This window comes from Bos taurus, chromosome 21 (assembly GCF_002263795.3).
Source record: "Bos taurus isolate L1 Dominette 01449 registration number 42190680 breed Hereford chromosome 21, ARS-UCD2.0, whole genome shotgun sequence".
Taxonomy (NCBI): domain Eukaryota; kingdom Metazoa; phylum Chordata; class Mammalia; order Artiodactyla; family Bovidae; genus Bos; species Bos taurus.
In genome coordinates this window covers 10,534,442-10,554,766 of record NC_037348.1, presented here as the reverse complement: position 1 = coordinate 10,554,766, position 20,325 = coordinate 10,534,442, and the positions used below count along the sequence as shown (strand labels likewise).

General features: G+C 53.1%; 1 long non-coding RNA gene across 2 annotated transcripts in view; it reads left to right on the top strand.

Moving 5' to 3' along the window:
• The first annotated feature begins 8,114 nt into the window (after positions 1–8,114).
• LOC101907944 (uncharacterized) overlaps positions 8,115–20,325 on the top strand; it is a 37,696-nt gene continuing 25,485 nt past the window's right edge. For both annotated transcript variants that reach the window (XR_813935.4, XR_813932.4), the window contains exon 1: positions 8,115–8,273. This is a non-coding gene — a long non-coding RNA (uncharacterized lncRNA). The remainder of the gene's footprint in view (positions 8,274–20,325) is intronic.

Here is a 20,325-nt window from a genome sequence, read left to right as displayed (position 1 = left end):
TTGCTTTGCTTCAGGGGAGTGTGGTTTAGCTGAACCGAGTTCGAACAAATCAGATCTCTGACGTGGGGTCTCCTCACCCCGACCCCTCCTCTGCAAAAACCACAGGTTCTTTTTGAATGAGTTAAAATGGATTAACAGTTTAGATTTTATTATGTGGCTACCCTTCTCAGATGCCTTTTTTTTTTTTTTTTAGCCTATTAAAAGTATTAGCTAAGATTTCCAAGTGTCAGTCGGGTATTTATGCTACTGGAGGTGGGGGGGAATCTCCGATACGGTTTATGACTTTTATTACATGTTTCACACTGTTCGAGAAATGGAGTTTTAAACAACATACAATTAAATCTATATTGCTGTTTGGAGAAGGGCCAAGGAACTCGACAATCAATTAGTTCAGATATTTTGATACTTGTTGCTAAAATCAAAGTGTAAAACTACCACCCCAAGGTAGAGCTGCTTCTCCATTTTTCCTAAGGTCATGGAGCTACCCCATAGGAAATGGCAGTTATTTTTTTCCATCCCAGGCTGTTTTTCCTGATTACTCTGCACAGATTGATCTTTTTTAAAAATTCAGACTCTTTTCTGTGTTTTTTCCTCCCATTTCTCTCTTACTGCCATCTCACATCTGCCTTTATCAGTCAGGTTTAATTTTTTTAAAACACATTTACTTTTAATTTGTATTATTTGAAAATGAATTGTCTGCTCACCCTTTCTCTTTATCCCTCTCTCCTTGCCTTGACACTAAGAAGGGAAGCCGGCTTGTTTAATAACCACAGTAATACAGTGGTTTCCAGACAAAGACAAAATTCTATTCTTTATAACCACAACATGATGAGAATAGGGGACTCCTCCTTTCTCTATCTCTCTCTTACTCCCTCTCTCTCACTCACACTTCTGCTTCTTTCAATAAGCAGTTTAGGAAACAATCTGCATTGAACAGAAACTGCTTCCTTCTTGAAAATGACACCTTTTCCACCTCCCTGGCTCTCTCTGGGCCAATCCCCTTGACTGCCTGGTGGCAGTCTGCCTGTCCTTGGTCCTGGCAGGGGTTGGGGGTGCCTATGGAGACCTGGAGCATCATTAGAAAGTGGGAGGTCCAGTTCACCTGTACCAGGCAGCCGAGGCAGGGCTGCTGGCAAGTTCCAGAGGGGAGCTTGCTAATTTATTAGATAGTTCTTACTTCCCCTTAGCATCTTCTCTTTGCAGACACCCCAGGTTCTGAAAAGGAGGGGGGTGTCTGAGGTTTTGTGTCTGTCCACCCAGCCCAGCCCACCGCCGCCCACTTCCTCTTCTGCTTTCTAGGCTGGGCAGCTCTTGGCCAGCTTCATGACTGATTTGAAACCCCTGTGGCTCTTGGGATTGTGCAGGTCAGTCCGTGAACGGCCATTTCCACCGGGATGGGGCATCCAGAACCTCCCCGCTTCTCCAAAAGAAAGGCTCTGAACCCAGGGAAGGGATGGGACGGGATGTCATTAGCCTCCCTCCAGAAGCCTTCCTCTTCCTCCCGGGGTGGAGAGGGACCTTTGCCTGGACTCAGCAATGTGGCCTGGCTGCGCCTGGGCCTCCGCTTCCACCCTGCCTTGTGCCCACCCCCATGCCGTGGCCCTAATTGTGAGGAAGGTCTGGGAAGCATTTTCTCTGTGCTAATTTTATATTTCCCCTTTCCCCCTCACAACATTAAACATAATTTTGTGCTGTCAGTGTCACTAAGATTGCGGTTTGTTGACGTCTCTACTTGGAAACACGACCCCTCCACCTCCAACGGGGAGTCCTCCCTGCGTAGCCTCTGGGAGGCCGCTTCTCCATCGAGGCTTTCAGGGTTTCTGGAACACCCTGAGAGAGAGAGAGAGAGACTGCAATAAAGGCCATAAGGGTCCCTACCAGAACCCCGCAATCATTTCAAATCCCCTCTCCCTGTGACAGCAGGAGCCAATGTGTTTTTGATGTGCGTTTGGTTGTTGGCTTGTTTGTTTAATAAAATCCCTGTGTGTGTGTGTTTTACTGTCTCAGTGTCTGTGACGTGTAACCACAGCCACTCTACTCTAAAAATTTCCCTTTGAATTTCTTTTCTGTTGGTCTGTTTTAGTCTGTCCTCTGCAACTTCTTTCTGTTCTCCATCCCTGCCCCCTCCCTCCCCAATATACTTCCTTGGTCTCAGCAATAATCCTCTGGCCCACCGGCCACGTTCCTGGAGATAAAAATCCATTTATCCCTTGTGTTGCTTCACCGAGGCCCAGTTATCCAGGGTTTTTGGAGACAGAAGGGAGCAAGAGAGAGGAAGACACTTCTTACTTTGCAGGCCCTGCTCCTTTCTTTTATGTGCCAGCCTGGAGGGGCTTGGGACTTAGCAGATGCACCTACGGTCTGCAGGTCTGCCCTTCATGCCTGGCCGTGGTTCTGGTGGCTTCTCCTCTGTTTTCCTTTTCTTTGGAGGAGCTGCTAGCTACTCTGCCCTCTCCACAACAGTGTTTCCGCGCCTGTGTGCACCAAGGCTGGTGGATTTCAGGGCGATTATCTCATTGCGCTGGTGCAGAGTGAAGCGCCTTGCAGCCCCTGGGTCAGGCATTCAGCAGAGGGCCCATGTCACAGACCCAACCCAAAGGTTAATTTTCCCTCATTAGCATGTCCATAGTTTGCTTCTAGCCCAGGAGCTCGGGCCCTCCGTGTGTCACCTCCCGGTTCCCTTCTAAAAGCCTCTGGCACCTTCGCTCTCTCTCCTGGACCTCTCTTCACAACCTCACGTTCTGCCAGGTTCCTATTGGGTTCCTGGACTTTAATCTCTGAAAACCCATCTCATGCATTTTTAGACAGTTTGCCTATTTTCATCCTAGAGCCCCTAGCTTCCACCCGCCCCTCTCTTTGCCCCCCCCCCTTTCCTCTATGCACCTCATTTACAAACGGATTCTGCTTTATTTGAATTAGTTCACTTCTCCTCTTTTACTTTCTCCCCCTCCCCTTATCCTTTCATTCAGGGCTAGTAAAAGGAAAAGATACAAAATGGCAAAGTTCAGCTGCATGTGCGTGGGGGGAGCCAACCATCCCAGCCACCTAGAAAGAAGCTGAAGGTTTGTAATGACAGAGAAACAACAAAGAAAAGAGAATTGCATTTGCGGCTTAAGTGGGCAAGTGTGTTTGTGTGTCTGTATCTGTGTGTGTTTTTCAGATTTCTTTGAACTGCTTTTGTGCTGACTCGACAGAGACATTTGCTGAAGCTAGTCAGAGTATAGGAACTTTGAGTTAACCTCTTATATCAAATGAATCTTTTCATTTAGAGACCAATAAATCTCAATCTCTAGCTACCTTGTGTAGACCCAGCCTGAGCTCAATGAGACAACACTGGGGCTTATAATAAAGACCAGATAAAGTTTACCAAAAATTTTTTTTTTTCCTCCCCCCTCTCCATTTTTTTTTTTTTTTTAAACCAGCCTGAAAAATTCCCCCATCTAACAAATAAAACTTCAGGGAAGTAGCAGCTTTTCCTCAGCAGAAGGTTGGGGATTTCTTTACCTTCTCGCAGCAAGCCTGTTGACTGAAGTGGTTTTCCAAGCTCAGACACTGAAATGATTTATAGTTTTTCAACAAGTCATTATTTTGGTGTGTTGTTTAGGTGGGGTTGAGACAATCTAATAATCAACCTAAGATGGGGGGAGGGGATTGCCAATGACCAAGAGGAGAGTTAACATCAGAAACATGAAAGCCAGTCGGGTCTCCAGGGATAGAATTTGGGAAAGAGCCTGCACACGTCTGCTCCTGGGCTATAAAGAAATACATTGTTAACAACAACAAAACAGACAATGCCCTGAGCTCTGCCTTGATTCAGAGCTGAGCTACTTTCAAGATTTTTTAGCAGCACTGTTCATTTTGATGGGGTTTCTGGGCCATTTGAAATTCAACCTTTAGCCAGCCTGCTCATGGGGTATGGTTACAGAATTCATTTTCTGATTTACTATCCCTCCTCCTGTATTTTCTTTATTTCCTGATGGCCTCCCATGGGGCTAATCTTTTTTTTCCTTTTCTTTTATATTATCCAGTTTTGTTCTCCCCACAAACGATTCAGTGTTTTTCCTGTTTCTAGTGATCACTCATTTGCTTCCTTTTTCTCTTTCCTTCCTTAAGAGACAGAGGAAAATAAAGAGCATGGGAGGGGGATTTCCAAATCATTCCTAAGTGTTATTAATTACTGTTACAAGGCAGGCGATTCTTAACTAATAACAAAGTTGTAAATTACCCCTGACTTTCAAATATTTCTCATTTGTCAGCTCTGATTGATTTGATTAATATTCTGTCCTTTGGAATAATTTTAGCCGCACTTAAAATCAGCTCTACTCATGAAGCAGGGAGCAAATCATCACACTCACAGGACCTCGCCCCTCTGCTTTTACTTTTTAAGTGAAGTTTTGGTTTCCGTCCTGAGGTCCATGATTCTGACTGGAGAGCAATGATGGAAATGCTCATAGGCAGTTAAACCTGCGTATGTCCAGTGATTTATGTGTACTTTTGAAAACATTGTTGAGGAAATTAATTTTATTGAGACAACCAAACAGCTTCATTTCCTAGTTCTCCTAAACATTTTCCCCCTCCAGATTCAGGCTGAAGGAATGGGTTTCTATAGGATTCCTAAACACAGGACATTCACCCAAGCCAAGCCCAATTTCTCCTTATTTTCCTCTACATCTTTTCTCAGAAAGACCTGGTCTACCCCGTCTACCCAATCAGAGATGGGGATTGCTGCTGGGGGGAAAAGGTGTATGCTGAGCGTTGGGGGTCGAAAAGGTCAAAAGGGCTGCCCAGAAGAGAGCACCCTGAAAACCCCATCCTTTGGGAAGGGGTTTGTATTTTCCAAAAGTCCTTTTCCCTTCCATCATCATATTCAGAATGCAATTTCTGAAGCTATCAATACCCGCTGCCTCCAATACCTCCAGAGTTTTCATCTTAATTATATTATTAAGTGAAGTACTGTGCTGTCAGGGAATTGAACATGATTTATGACGTCTGCCTATTAAAGGATCGATTGTGAATATCGCTACTATCATCTATCAATATTCTTAGGCCGGGGGTATTTCTCGCTCCACGGTTGTTACTTGTAATACCAAAATGATAGACTGCAGGATAAGACTATTTCTTCTTCTCAGGACTAGCTTTCCAGGTGCGGCGGTGAGTCAGCGTGGAGAGATCGGAAGCTCAGCGCGCCCCACCACGTCTCGCACCCAGAGAGGGTTTAAAGTTTGTTTTGTTTTGTTTCTTAATGTGAATTTTCCCTCGGGTCTAGTAGAAGAAGCTAGAGTCGTTTTTTAGAGAAAGAAGTAACCTCTGCTGGTCGATATCAGGAGCCGGTGTTTCCCTGCTGCCAGGTGATTCGCAATGAGTCCAGAAGCCAAAAGAGAAAAAAAAAGAGAGAACAGGGCGCCCTTTTATAGGAGGGTGGCTGGGTGGGGGCAATCGGGGCGGGCGGGGGCAGACTGGGTATTTTGGGAGCAGGTACCCGGGTCGTGCCGATGCCCTGGGCCTCGGAGGTGTTCCGTTTCTGGGATCAGTCGGGGCTCTCTACCCCGACCACCCCGACCACCTGCTCCGCCTAGGTGGAGGCGGGTGCGAAACGTGCTCCAGCCGAGCCTGCACGCAGAAGCCTTTTGTCTGCAGAGCGCAGCGTCTGTTTTCTACCACCCTTGCGGGGCACGGCACGGGGTCACCGGCGAGTCTCAGCCCCTGGTTTGGTGGGGTGAGAAGGGGAGGCCGTGCAGGGGGAAGCCAGAGCCCTCTTTCCCGGAGCCGCCTGGGAGCGGAGGCCGGGGCGCCCCGGCGGGGTGGGGCGTGGAGAGCGGCCGGGCCTGCGCCCCGCTCCGACCCCTGGGCGCGCCTGGGGCCGCGAGGAAGGCGGAGGCCTCGGAGCCGGTGCAGCGCCCGCGGCCCCGCGAGGGAGGCGCACCTCGCTCGGAGCGCCGCCGCGCCCGGGGCCTGGGCGGCGGGAGGAGGCCTCGGGCCTGGTTGCGGGCCTAGTCTCGGCGCGACCCGCGCTCGCCCCGGGCCTCGCGAGGTCTTCGCCCTCCTCACGACCCAGTCGCCTTGCCTCCTGAATTCCAGCAGGAAGAAGTGGGCACATCAGTGGAACTCCTAGCCCTCCTTCTCTCCGGCCGGAGGTTGGGGGCCCCGCACAGTGCGTGGCCGCGCGGGGCCGGTCGGATGTGGAGGACCACAAGCAGGGCGGGAGGCCGGCTGGGCCCCGGGCCTCGCTGCCCCGCGCGACCCCTCCTCTCGGGCAGAAGACGCCTTGCGAGGCAGGAACCTCTTATCCGCCGCCACGGGCTCCCACCTCTCTGGCTACCTACCTGCTCCCTCCCTCCGGGCCCCCCTCGTCTGCGGCCTACCCCTGACCACTGCGAGGTGTCCCAGGGGAAGGACACAGTGTCTGGTACATAGTAAGCACTCAGTAAATGTTAGCTGTGGCTCTTAGCATTATCAGGCACTTCCGGTTCCTCCGTGAGCATCACCTCTCTCATACACGTTTATTCTGAATCAACCACAGTACAGCCGCGGTCCCCCAGCCCCCAACTCGTACCTAGATCCCCAACAGCTGCTTCCGGCCCCTCTGAGCCCAGAGCCACAGCCCTCCACCCCTAACACACGGGAAGAACACCCGGGGACCTCCGCCCTTCCTCCCTCTCCGAGTGTGTTTGTCCAGGTCTGAACCACCGTGAACCCAAGACACTGAGGCCCGAACCAAGTGTTACCCGGTTTCTTCTGAGCTCTGCCCGGGTCAGCGCCAGGAGATGGGAACTTCTATTAAATAAAAACTTGCTGGGAAAGGTGGGGGGGGGGGGGTGCGATTTTTAAAGCAAACAAGAAAAAATGACGACCTTCAGTGTGGGGTTTGGGGGGGAGCAGGGGCAGGCCGAGACAGGAGGAGCAATAATAGCTGAGTCAGAAGCAGCGGAAGGACACCCTTTTCTTCCAGAAACACATTCTTGGGTAAGCCTTTCATCGGCCTGGGCTGAGCTGTCGGAGACCTGCCACTAAATATACATAAGACACCTTCAGGCTGGATTTCATCTTAAGACCTCAATTAAATATCACCCCGCCTTCCTGATTCTTATTATCAATAATACCTCTAATATTCTTGTTATTATTTTGCAAACGACGTTTCGGCGGCGGATGTCCCCTTGGAACTGCAGCGGGGGCCACGCCCAGGAGGGCGCTCACCTGCTGCGCGGAGCCCGGGACTTTGCCCCATCCGCGTCCCTTGCCTCTTCCCCACTCCCCCTAGGCTGATGGATATCCTTGGATGTGGAGCCCTTTAAAAATGGCAAATGCCTTGTCAGTACAGACCATCCCTCCCCTCCTGCTTTCTAATCTTTTTTTTTTTTTCGGAGCAAGGATGGACCCAGACTCAAGCCTAGCGGCGCGGATTACATGGCCTGCGTTGTACCGTAAACGCCAAAACCTTGGCCTAATTTACAGCTAATAGATCTCAAGCAAGGGAGTCGGGAAGAAATCAGTGGCCTAAGGAGTTAGATTGGGGCTTTGGAGGGATCGGAAATTAGGGACTGGAAGTAGGATGTGATTCACATTATTCACCGCTCCCCCCAACACACACACACACACACACGACCAGGCGCCTCCCGGCTCGGCCTTCGCGAATGCGGCCCTTGGTTCTCCGCGGCCTGTGTCCCTGTCGCTCGCTTCCCTCCATCGGGACCACACTGAGCGTCAGGGGCGCCTGCGATGCGCTCAGACCCCTCGCCCTCCTCCCGGCTTCTCCCAGCCCCCGGGAGGAGGCGCTGGCGCCCGGGTCGGCCTCTGGTCCCTCCTCGTCGGCGTCCCCGGAGCCCCCATTCACAAAGCCCACACACACACACACACACACACACACACACACACACACACACACACACACACACCCCGGAGCCCCCATTCACAAAGCCCACACACACACACACACACACACACACACACACACACACCCCCCCCCGAAGAGGGGAGCTTGATCTTGTCTCATTGGTGTCTCGGGCCTGAAAGGAAAATCGTTTGGGTAAACAGCCAAGCTTCCAGGCTTAGCGCCCGGCTCCCGCCCCCCGCCCCTCCGCCTCCCCCACTCCCCTTCCACCCCGCCCGCCACCCACACTCCGCTCCGCAGCCGGGCCCCGAGCGAGCTCCGCGCCGCCGGCCGGGAGTCCGGGGCTCACGAGTTCAAAGGGCCGCGGCCCCGAGGGGATGCCCTCCTCGCTGTGCCCCGGGGGGCAGAAGCGGACCGCAGGGCGGTGGGACCGGCCCGGGCCACGGTAGGAACCTCGAAACCTCCCGCTTCCCTAAGTAGAGCCGGTCTCGGGGGAGGGCGCCGGGGAGTTCCGAGCCCGGAGAGACTGTTTGGCCAAGACCGAGCAGAGGCTGAGCCCCGGGCCCGGACGGGCCGTCCCGGGCAAGTGTGCAAGTGTGTGCACGACCGCGGGCGAGGGCGGTGAGCCTCCGCAGGCCCCGTAGCGGTCCACACACTGCGGGTTGATTACCGGGTCCCCACCTCCCTCAAGCGGGGCGGCTCCTGGAAAAGCCTTTAATCTGATATTAAGGGTTTTCCGAAGTTTGATTCTTTCCAGAGGAGAGTTCTTCACTTAACTGACTGTAAACATAATTAATAGTTATTTAACATGCAAAAACAACAACAACAACCACCTTTATGGTGTTTAAAAGGATATTGCTCTCTCTAGTTCACACTCTTAAAATCTCGAAATCCGAAAATATCCTGATGAGATTATTAGACCTGATTATATGGTGACACTCCCTCCCCTTTCCTCTAATGAAATTCCTCTCCTGCCTTCCTCTCTTTTTCTCTCTTTCTCCTTCTCCAGTCTCAATCTCTCTCTAATCCAGGAGTCATTAGCAACACCCTCTGGCTACATGTTTTGCATCAGTGAAACACCGTGACATAGTTGTAATACAAACTCTGCCGCCTTGCACTGCATCTTGCGGTAGGAAGTGTAATAGCAATAAAAATCATTTTTCATCTCCAGGCATTATTCGACGTGGGGGGGGGGACAGAAAATCTGAATGTGAGAAGCTGAGGGGGAGGAGAGAGAAATGAAGAGAGGGAAGATAAGGAGGGAAGGAGAAAGAAGAAAAAGCTTTCCAATTTAGAGACTTCTCAGAATTAGAGGTACATAGATTCAAGCCTATCATTTTCTCTGCTTTCTTCTCCTCTGTTTTCATCCTTGTCCCTCGGTGGACCCCTGAACCCTGATAGGAATTATCTCCTAGTTCCCAGGGTCTCTCAGCTACTCCCTTCTACCCCAACATAGCATCCCTTCTGGTGAGGAAGCCCCAGAACTCCCAGGGGCTGCGCCACCCTTTCTCAGCTGGCTGGGGTGAGGAATTCTCATTCAAGTCCTGCTAGGAAATTGGGGCCTCTTTCCCATCGGGTCTCTCAGGAATCTTTCCTGGTTTGATGGAGAAGGAACAACCACCCAGCAAGCCAACGTGGCTATTTTCCTGATGCAGCCCTATAATTTTCGAGCAAGGGCCCTCAGAGAGCCCCCTAATCTTCACTGAGGAGTGCTGGTTACAGGGAGAAGGAGCATTCCCTCCTTGCCTGCCAGCCCTTAGAGAACTCACCCTGCCAACTCAGAGAGGGCAGAGTTTCCGGGAAAGGCTCTCCATGTTGCTTTTGCTCAGGCAGGGAAATGCCAGGGCTCACCCACCACCACGAGCACAGTCTCCCCCAACCCTGTAGTCCCCAGTCCAACCATTGTTCTATGTGGGAGCCACCGAGTTCCTTTAAACAAAAACAAACTTGCAGTCAGAACTAAATTAGAGAAAGGTTCTGTACCTGCCTCAAAACAAAGAAACCACACAAATCTTCACAGGACCCTAAAGTAGATACTCTCTTTTAACAGGAAAAAAAATCTTGTTTTGTGAAATATCTTACTAATCACCCCTAAAGTAGATACTCTACTTTTAACAGGAAAAAAAATCTTGTTTTGTGAAATATCTTACTAATCACCCCTAAAGTAGATACTCTACTTTTAACAGGAAAAAATCTTGTTTTGTGAAATATTTTACTAACCACCTTGTGTCTGGGGCAGTGCGCTTTGAAACAACAAATTGAACAAATACACATATAAGTGAGTTAAATTTTCTGTGTATTTTTAGTCGTGTGAGCTTAAGAGTAGGACAAAACAGTTAAGTTACCAACCGGATAAAATAAGGTCAAACTTGCACCTTGAAGAGAATTGCTGTGTGATTTGTACTTCTTGCCTTTCCTGTTTTCACTGGCCTACAGGTGTACAAGTTAGGGGCGGCATTTTGTGGTTATTTTGTCGGCAGAACTGAAGGTTGGGGGGGGAGGGGACAAGGTCCCAGTAGGCTGGCGACAGGCATGGCACAGCCCCTCTTTATGTTCATCTGATGAGAATGAGTGGATATGGGTGGAAATCGTAATTGGGAAGGTCTGACTTCATAAGCACCCGCCTCCTGGGAGATATTCGCAGCCGCCACAGCTGAGTGGCCCTGGAACACACGACGGCCCAAATCCGTGGCCTCCAAGAAGACACCGCTCATTTATGTTTCCTATGAAAGCAGCATCACCACTTAGATTCGGTATTGCTGTAGCTGTATATTTGCTCCTCTTTCTCCTATGATTTGCCCTTTCGCCCAGTGCAGACATTGCGGGGTATATTGGTCACAGATCGGTGGGAAGAAGGCCTGTGCGTTTCGGCTTGTCTTCAAGTTTAGATGATGCAAGGAAAACTCTTGACGGTCCAATGAGGCGGGAGGCTGCGCGGGGCGGCCGAGAAATTCCCGTTTCCGCAGCGAGGTGGCGCTCCAGGGCGCGGCAGAGCGCCCGGCCGTCCGCGCCGAGAGCCGCGGCCTCGCTCCCGCAGAGACCGCGGCCTGCGAGCGTCACTCCCGCCGCCTCCCTTTCGCCTCGGCGCCAAAAGGCGGGGAGCGATCAGACCCGCTCGGCCTGCGGGTTCTCGGGGTGAGCGGAGGCCCACGGCAGCGACCGCGAAGCTGGCGGGGTCGGGGAGCGCGGCGGGGCCCCGCCGGGGCGCGTTTAGAGCGCCGTGGTCCCGGGGGCTGCGAAGTTCGTATTCGCAGCGGGACCCGGGCGGGGCCGGCGCGGCGGCGCAGGGTCCGCTGGCCCGGTGAGCGCGCGCGGGGTCAACTCTGGCCCGGACACTGCGGAGGGTTAGGCAGCTCCTCCCCGGGCTCGGGAGCCTTCCTTCTCTTTTTCTTTTTCTTCTTCTTCATTTACACACATACATATATTTTAAGAAAAAAAAAATACAGGAAAGAAAATGTAATGCACTCCTTATTGGTTTGTCCCCAAACTAGGCAGTTTTCCAGTTTGATAGGTTTTTCTTTTTCCTTTCTTTTCCTTTTCTCTCTCTCTTTTTAAAAAAACTTTTCCCCTCTGTGGTGTTCCCCCCTCCTTTCTGTGTTCCCTTCTTCCCCCACCCCCAACCTATTAATACTTCTGAGAGCTGGTTCCTTGTGAATTGGTGGGTGAGAGAGAGATTAACACTAGCTCCAGAAGACCCAGCATTGGGCAAATGACAGCAAAATGGAAGAAGAAACTATTTCAAATTATTTAACTATTTCCATCCACACGATTTCGTTTCCACACTTGCCTTCCGTGGGTATCTCACAGCTCTAAGTCAAAGACGACGGGCAGGAAATGCCTTTCACCCTGTCACGCTCAACCTGCGGTTGTGGGGCCCATTAGAACCAGTTTGGAAACAATGTCAGAAATAATAATAGTCATAAATAGTCACGGTGAACAGAAATTCTATCCTGCGTGAACTTCCTCTGCGGTTTGCCCCCGGCTCTCTGGGACCCGGGCTCCACGCGCAAACATCAGGCTGGGCCCTCTTTTCAGCATTTTGATTCCCCGGAGCCCTGCCCCGAGCGTTGCCCCCTTACCTAGGGGCTTTGGGTACCTGGCCTAGGCCCTCGCCCCCATTGGGGAGACTGTTGAAGCTGCACGCGGTCGCCGACTTGTCGCCAGCTGCACTTCCTTTAGTCCGTATTTCCGGCTCCCTCACCCTCCCTGACATTTTCTGATATAAATGCAGGAAATTTCGGTCCGATTTAGGAATCTACAGAAATTCAGAGGGTCAGGTCATTAGAATGTTAACGTGGCGACCAAGAATTATAAACATGATCTAAAAGTCTCTTCCAATTCATTTCTTCAAGTATTTATTTGAGTTAAGCGATGAAAAGTGACAGTTGTGAAATAGACAGCTTTTAAAAGTAATGAAGTCAGATGAGGCTTTAACCTGTCGATTGCGATAAATCAACTTTGAAAATGACGAATGAATAATATTACTTGGGCGCCTAACCGCCAGCGTTTGCTGGGCAGGCTGCAGATTCTGAAATCGGCCTGTGATTGCCCTGTGAGCCGTGGCCTGGTGAGGCCCTGAGACTGAAGCTTGGCCCTTGGGTGACCCAGCAGTCCTGACACCCGCGCTGCCTAAAGGCAACACTTTGACGGGGATGGGTTTCTCTTTCCGCTTAGACTTGGGCAGATTTCGGCCACCGCAGTTTGTCTGGGCAGGTGACTTCAGCCCTCAGCACGGTTAGAAATTCAGAGGGGCCACCACCCAGGGGACTAAACGCTATGCGTGAGAGAGATGTGTGCTCAGCCCAGCTCCCCACCCAGCTGAGGGTTCCAGCCGCGGTTCAGAAAGACCAGGGCCTGCCTGACCCCCGATATTACTAACCCTTTGGAACTGGTAGCAGAAGTTGGAAGGTGAAGAAGAGCAGAAAACTAAATTTCCCAGGGGCCCTGGGTGGGTGGCGCTGGGAGCGCTTCCGGTTCTCACTGACATCAAATGGCCTTATCTACGAGGGAACCTGGAAAAGACAGAGCCCCCCGGGACAGGCATCCAGTGGTCTTGCGATGGGGAGAAAGGTCTTAATTCTTCACCTCCCCCAGTTAGAGAGTCGGAGAGGCGGTTCTAAGGAAGGTGAACTGGTAGGGTGTTTTAAAAGAAAGTTGACACATTTTCTTGGACATCTCAAGTTCCCTACAGTTAGAACTTTGGGCCCAGGCTTGGGAGGATTGGTTCCCTTCCCAATGATTTCAACCCCCAGTCCCTATCCCCGCCCGCTTAAAGTCTGAAGGAGCATGCCAGGGGCTTCCAGCTCTCTGGGTCTGCCAGGATCTCTTTCCTCCAACAATTCTCCCGGGCGAGGAGGGCCCAGAGGTTTCCCCCGTTTCCTTTGCCCCTGTCCCCCCGGGAGAGGCGCCACTCTGAGGGAGTGCCAGCAACAGGTCCCTGCACTTTGTCCCCCGAACTCGCCTCCCCTTGCTCTCTCCATCCTCAACTTCTGGGGTCCACTGGGAAGCCTGGGAGCGCCTCTCCTTCTCTCTCGGGGTCATCGGGGGCAACTCAAGGCCAGTGAGGAGACAGCGCCGGAGTTTGCGGGCAAGTGCGGGGAGGGGCGGCTCTTAGACCTGTCTTGTGGTTCCCCGCTCCCCAGCCTACACCCAGCTCCAAATTCCAACTCTAGTCCGGAGGCTCCGACTCTAGTCTGGAGGCTCCGACTCACACGACTTTGAGGATGAGACCCAGGGGAAGGGAGAGGAAAGGGACCACGCCCTTCCCGGGGACAGTCACTAGCGACGTGGGGGCCACGCTGGGCTGGTGGCTCCACGCTGCCCACCCGAGCCTGAGACGCCCCCGCCCTCCGCCGCCAGGGGCCTGCTGTCGACCCCGTGCAGCGTCCTCTCCCCCTTCCCGTCGCTTTTCCTTCTCTGCAGACCACATCGTGGGGAAGGAGGTGCCCCAACCCGGGCGCACAAATCTCGGGCTATCCTCGCGCTTGGCCCGCCCTCCGGGTCAGCCGAGCTGGAACCCGGCGGCAGGGACCCCGCCGGCCACCGCCCCTTGCCCGCCCCGCTGGCGCCAGGGTTCCCGGCCTCCCAGGCTAGGGCTTCGGGGGCCGCGGGGGCGCCCGGCCTCGCCGGGGTGGGAGGGTGGGTAGCGGGGAGAGCAACTCCCAGTTTCCGGCCGGGCGGAGGGGGCCGCTGAGACTCCTCCTCCTCTCCGCCCCGAGGCACCGGGCCGCTGCTCGCCGCGCGTCTCCGCCCGCCCGAGCGTTTCCATAAATCAGGCCGCTGGCAGGCTGCTAATTAGCTCGGGCCGAAAAGAATAGGCAGAGGAAGAGTCCAGGAGCGCTAAGGGGGGTGCGGGTGCCAGCCCGGTAGGTGGGAGATCAGAATTTCCCCGGGACCAATCGAAGGCTCCGCGGAGCACGCCAGCAGCCCCCGCTGAGGACCCCTCACATTGCTCCTCCCGGCCCCCGCCAACCCCCTCCGCCCCCCCGCCCCCGAGCCCAGGCCTCCAAGCTGGGCCCCCAGATCACAAGCACCCCGCACCGAGCGCATCCCCGCGTTCGACCCGGCCCGCCCACCCACGCCGCCGCCCGCTCTCCCACTGGCTGAGCCAGCCCCACGTTAATTAACTCTCCCCTCACCCCCTGCAATCTCACAAGACTTTTCACAACTCATCCCAAGTGTTTCCTCCTTAAGCCCGCAGCCTCTGGCGGGGAACAGCCGCCGGGCAAAGAGGGAGCTGGGTCTGGAAGGAGGGTCAGTCCGCCTCCAGGCTTTTGGGATGAGGGGGTGCTCCCAGGGATAGAGGATGCAGTGTGACCCTGGACTAGTTCCCCTTCCCCAGTGACAAGGCTAGGCAGGCCCTTCGAGATGAGAAATAATAACTAAAGTTGGAATATTGACGGCCGTGTAAATTCAGAGCAGAGCACGCGGCGAGAGAGAGCAACTGCTGTTTATTTTCCCTCTTTCCTCCCCCACCCGTCTCCCAGGCCTCCTGGCTCCGCTCGCCCCCGCCTCCCCCAGTCCTCCCCGCCCTCGGCCTGGAAGGGACTCTACGATGACATCAGCCTCCCCGCCCCCGGCCCCGGGACCCCAGAGCGGAGATTGACAGGTGTCGCTCGCAAGGACAATGCCTTCCAGGTGTCACCGTCGCCGTCTCAGCCCTCCCCCCCAGCCCTCTCTGCCCCCTTCACTTCCAACTCGCCTGCCCCGCCCCCCCCCGCCCCCGTTTCTCCTCGGAGGGAAGCGCTCTCCTCACCCCTCCCCTAGCTCCGCGCGTCTGGGCCTTGGGGCCTCGGTCTGTACGGGCGGGGGGTGGCGGAACTCCGCCTGCTGCCTGCGGCGGGGCGGCCGGGAGATTGCCCCGAGCCCCGGAACGGGGCCAGGCTGCTAGAGGCAGCTCGGGCAAAGGCGGATCCGGCTCTGCTTTCCATCCTCATCTTCGCCCCCACCCGAGACACTCCACACGCACACGCGCGCGCACACACACACACATAACAGACGCGAAGATAATCCTGCCATCTGGCAAATCCCAAATTTGGCGCCCGAGCTCTGAAAGCCACGGCGAAGTGGCATCCGGGAGTAGGTGGCTGGCTGAACCTGCCCTGCGCTCTGAAGCCGAAGCGAGGGCACTGAGCTCCGCGCCCGCGCCTCGGCTGGATCCCCCATCTCTGCCCTGACCCCTCGATTTCGTGAGGTTTTGCTCTTACAGTAGACAGAGGCTCTGGGAGTCGGGAATGGGGACACAGGAATTGCAGAGGGGGGGGGGGTGCGTCCCAGTTCCCACCAACACTGCCTCAATGAGCTAAAACCCAAATTCGGCTTCATTATGTAACACCAAATGTAATTTATAGCTGGGCGGCCTGTCGGCAGCGATTTAGATCATTTGGTGATAAGGATCACACTTATTAGATTTCTTCAAAGCCAATGGGGGTTTTCTGTGGTTTTTTTTTTTTTAAGGAGGGCATTTGTGCTAAATTGCCCAGTGCTGGTGTGATAACTGTCAAAAGTTTGACATCAAAGGAGCTAATATTATTCAGTTACTAGAGACGCTGTCTGTCTAAATAAGAATATCTTAATTACTGCATGACAAAGGTAGGAAGGGGTCGGATCTGGAAAGGGGAGGACATTCAGACACTCCTTTTGATGCGCTATCTATATTAGACCGATGCGTGGCTCTTAATCAGGCTTCCCCCGATTTCCTTTCCTCTCCCCTGTCGGTCCTCTGAACTTTATAACTATATGTAAACACGTTGTCAGTGGGGACATAATCTTCTCGGGTTCTTATTAGAAGAAATTTCCATCCTTTCCCGTTCTAGATTAGCAATGGAGTCCGCTCCATCAATGAAGGGACTAAGGTTTCGTGGACAATAATGTGGCAATTGTTGATGGTTTGTGACCCATAAAATGTGGAGGTGACTGTTCTGGCTTTGGTATGTAATTATGCAAAACACTTTCCATAAAGACTTGCCATTCGATCTAATGGCAGTCCCTGCGGTCTATTTCAAATAGGGAGGGTCTATGTACAGAGAGAGAAAAGTAACATTTGTTTTAACACAGGTTTTATGGGGGGGATGAATAAATACAAACACATCGTAACTGCCGCCCAAAGTATTTTTTCGAGTCGAATTAAAATAATTACGAGGGGGTTTAATAAGTTAATCATAGCAACAGGGCCTATCCAAACAGAGGGAGGGGCGTTCAGGCTTCAGCCCACCACCTCCGCGACCTGGGACTGGGCTTGTGGGTGGCGATTCAACCTCCCGCTTACGCAGGGTAGGGTGAGTCTCAGTCCACCTGAGTGCATGGCTGGGCTCTAAAGCTCACTCTGGGGCTGAGATTGGGGGAAGGGTGGGCAACGTCCCCATCCCAAAATCTTATCCGCGGAATTATTCGACAGAGGGAAGTTTAACAAAGCAATCGTCTCCCAGGAAGCCCTCCCCCACACTCCCTCTGCCTCTAGCACCGTCGGACCCCCAAGATCTGGGGCCCACAGAGAGCCTGGTGGGAGGGGGTGCGGGGCCGGAAGGAGTGCCCGCATGACTGGGGTGAGCTGTCTAAACTTGGCCCCAGGCTCAAGACGCAGCTCGGGCCCGACTCCCAGCGGTGAAAGCACCTTTCCATGCCACCTGAGGCTTTGTTTTGAGAAAGGAGAAGAAGAATCATCTAAACAGGCTTGAAGGAGGAGAGGTGGAATGAGACACGAGATGGTCAGCGGGCCCAGCCCAGCCCTGGCTGCCGGCTACAAGGCAAACGTTTCTCTGTGACACCGCCGCCCCCCACCCGTCCCGGAGAGGTGCCCCCCAGACTCCGATCGGCTCTGCGTCCAGCTTCGCGGCCTCGCTGCCCGCCGCACAGTGACGTGGCAGTGTGAGTTCCGCAGACGCAGGCGACAGGGGATTTTTTTTTTCCAAGGGGGAAATGATGATTAAAAGATAGAATCATCTAAATATCAAAGTGACACATGGGGAGATCTGGAAAAAATATTTAAGCTAATGAAAAGCAAATAAAGAAGCAGACACTTAGGCCGGGAAATTAAATATTATGTTTAAGATGGTGCTTTTCTGCGGGCTTGAAGATTTCCGATTCATGTACACATAATAAACACTCAGGTTTGTCATCTGGAGGTGCAAATCTGAAAGATATTCCAACAAATGAAGTGCCGACAGAGAGAGGAATAAAGAGATCGGCGCCTGTCAGGGGTCAGGCAGCCTGAGATTGCTTCTAGAGATCTTTTGAAAATTTCACACGATTGAAGGCTTAGGGGCTTCACTGTGCTTGCATTTCAAACTCAGATCAGTGGGATCACAATCAAAAATAGAGGTCTGGAAAAATTTGATGCAAAGATGGCCACGGGCTGCAGGGTTACTCTCACTAGCTCACTCTTTCTCTCCACCCCCCCTCCCTTTTTTCTTCCCAAGACAGACACCCTGACATAGCTGTGATCCTTTGGATGACAGAGTTGTCAGAAAAGAAAGAGAAAATTGCATCTTGTCTCGTAACTTCTTTTCCGTCAAAAGGCATTTAGGATCCTATTTCCAATAAAAGAGAGGAAAAATGACCATTTTCTGGCAAGCATAGGACCCTAGCTCAAGAGTTTTGGATTTCATAATTAGCGATTTACTCCTAGACATGTAGGTCTGGGTCTTCTCTTCATTTATCCAGATTATTAAGATGATTTCTCATTCAGCTTGTGTCCCTACATTACAGTAAAATTTCTTCCCACTGTCAACCTTATGCAAGTTGGGGTGGATAAACATAAGTACACACTTACACATATACATGTATATTCACACAGAACTTTGTTAAACCTGGAGATTGGCCTGGCTGCTTCATATTTTGTGGGATTTCGTGCTCACTCAGATTTAATCCAACCCCTCAAGATGTCAGCATTTTCTGGTTCAGGAAAATCAATTGTCTCTCTGATTGATCCATGGCTGGTGAAGGGAGAAAATAAAGGAACAGGGACGGTGGATCCTATGAGAACAGTTCTAAGGAAGTCTGAAATGGGACCAGGCTGAGTAGAAGAAGCTGGTTCGACAGTCCCAGCTGTAGAAGACTGTGAACAAGCAGAAGTAATGCCAGTTATGCTAAAATGGGAGTCATGTAAAATGAATTTCTATTAGTTTGGCCAACTTTAGGAAGATCAAAAAAGAATGGCTGATTCATCATCAATTTGCCAGTTTTCCTATTTACTTAGCTAACGTAGACAAACAACAAGGTACTTTTGGGAAATAATTTAAATCATGGTTGGGTTTCATTAAGTCTGAGACCAAGATGAGCAGAAGTTAGATGCCTAAGAACTTCTCTTAAGTGTATGCGTTAAGAGCAGTGACCTCACAGAGGAGGAAGAGGCCAAAGTAAAGAATGTCTCCTGTTCTCTGAATTACCAAGTCAAACGGTTTAAGAACACGTGTTCTTTAACAGGTGGGCAGAAAGGGAAAAGTGTTAAGAGTTGCTCTAACTGGTTTTACAAGTTCAAATCCTTGACTGCTCTAGCTTCTGTCCACCCGAGCAGCGGCTGCCAGCCCCTTCTAGTTGGGGAGCAGGGGCTGAACCGGGGTGGCAGCTGGGGAGGGAACCAGGCTTCAGCTGTGGCCACTGTCTCTCCTGTACCAGGCCGAGGCGGGGGGCGGTGGGGGGGGGGTGGCACTCGGCTGCGGACCCCCTGGATTTGGGATTCCGGAAGAAAGGCGGGGGAAAAGTAGAGTGCCCCTCAAATCTCACATCCAGACCCTTGGCAGACACTCGGCACCTCCCGCCCCGGAGATTTGCGAGCCAGTGGCCTTATATCTACAGGGCAGCGGCTCTTCTAGATCGGCATGTCCTATATATATATATGTCTGAATCTTTTCCCAGACCCACAGGAAAGGAATAGACAGCAGCCCTGAGTATAACTTCTAAACACTTGACCAGAGATGCAAACGAAGGGGACCCTTTTCATTGCAAGAGGGCCACCCCCTGGGCTCTCAATCTGCCCTTTCTCTGTCTCCTACGAGGGACTGAGGCTCCCAGCCGGGCTTTAAAAGCGGGGGTTTTGTGCCTTGAATACGTCGGGGCCTTGTCCTGGCTTCCAGGAGAAGCGCTGGAAAAAGGGCCGGCGGGCTAACGGACAGAAAGCCAGGGAGGCTGGAGAGGACCCTCGGCCGAAAGGAAACGGCGCCGCCTTCGAGCCGGAGCCGCGCCCGGGGCCCGGCGGGGCGAGGGTTAGGCGGGGATCAAGCCCACGGCGGGCGCGCCGAGTGACCGCCATCCCCGCTGCACCTGGGCCGGAGAAGGCTAGGGGCGCCTTGACTGGGACGTCGGGGGTCTTCCCTGCAGCCTGCAGAGCTGGCAGGAGGCTCCATCAAGAAACACCACGAGGACGCGGTTTTGAGGACTTCCCGCTTTGCCCACCACAGAGCGCCTGGAAGGGAGCTGAAACTCCCGAGTGCGGGCCCCGCCAAGGACCCGCGCGGAGTGCCCCTTCAGCAGCCTATTAGACAGGGACTTAAGGGATGGAGAAGAGGGGGTCGCTCCAAACCACAGGCTGCGGGTGACTTCCAGGTCCCCACGTTCTAAGGTCTCCAGCCCTGGGAGCTATGGACAGGGGAAACCCGTCCTGGTCTCGCCTTGGGGGAAAAAAAGGGGCGGCAGAGCGGAGAACTGCAAAGTGCAGGTCAGAGGCTTCAGGGAGAGGGAAAGGAACCCGCGCCTCTAGGTTTTAAAGTAAACAAAGCCGAAAACCACCCCAGAGCCCCTGGTAGCCCCTGAGCCAGATCTCGAGACGTTCAGGGTAGCGCGTGCGCCGAGCACCCTGCTCTGGGATCATCCCCAGGCAAACCCTGGGCTGGGCCCCCCGCGCTCCTCGGCCTGTCCCGCCTCGAGTGAGGAGACCCTGAGAGTGCACCCCTGTTCGCAGCTGCTGGACCCTTCCGAACAGGGTGGCCGTGGGGGGCGCTGACCAGGGCAGGGAGGGCTCGGGGCTCAGAGAGGGAGCCCAGCGGCGCTGGAGGCTGGCG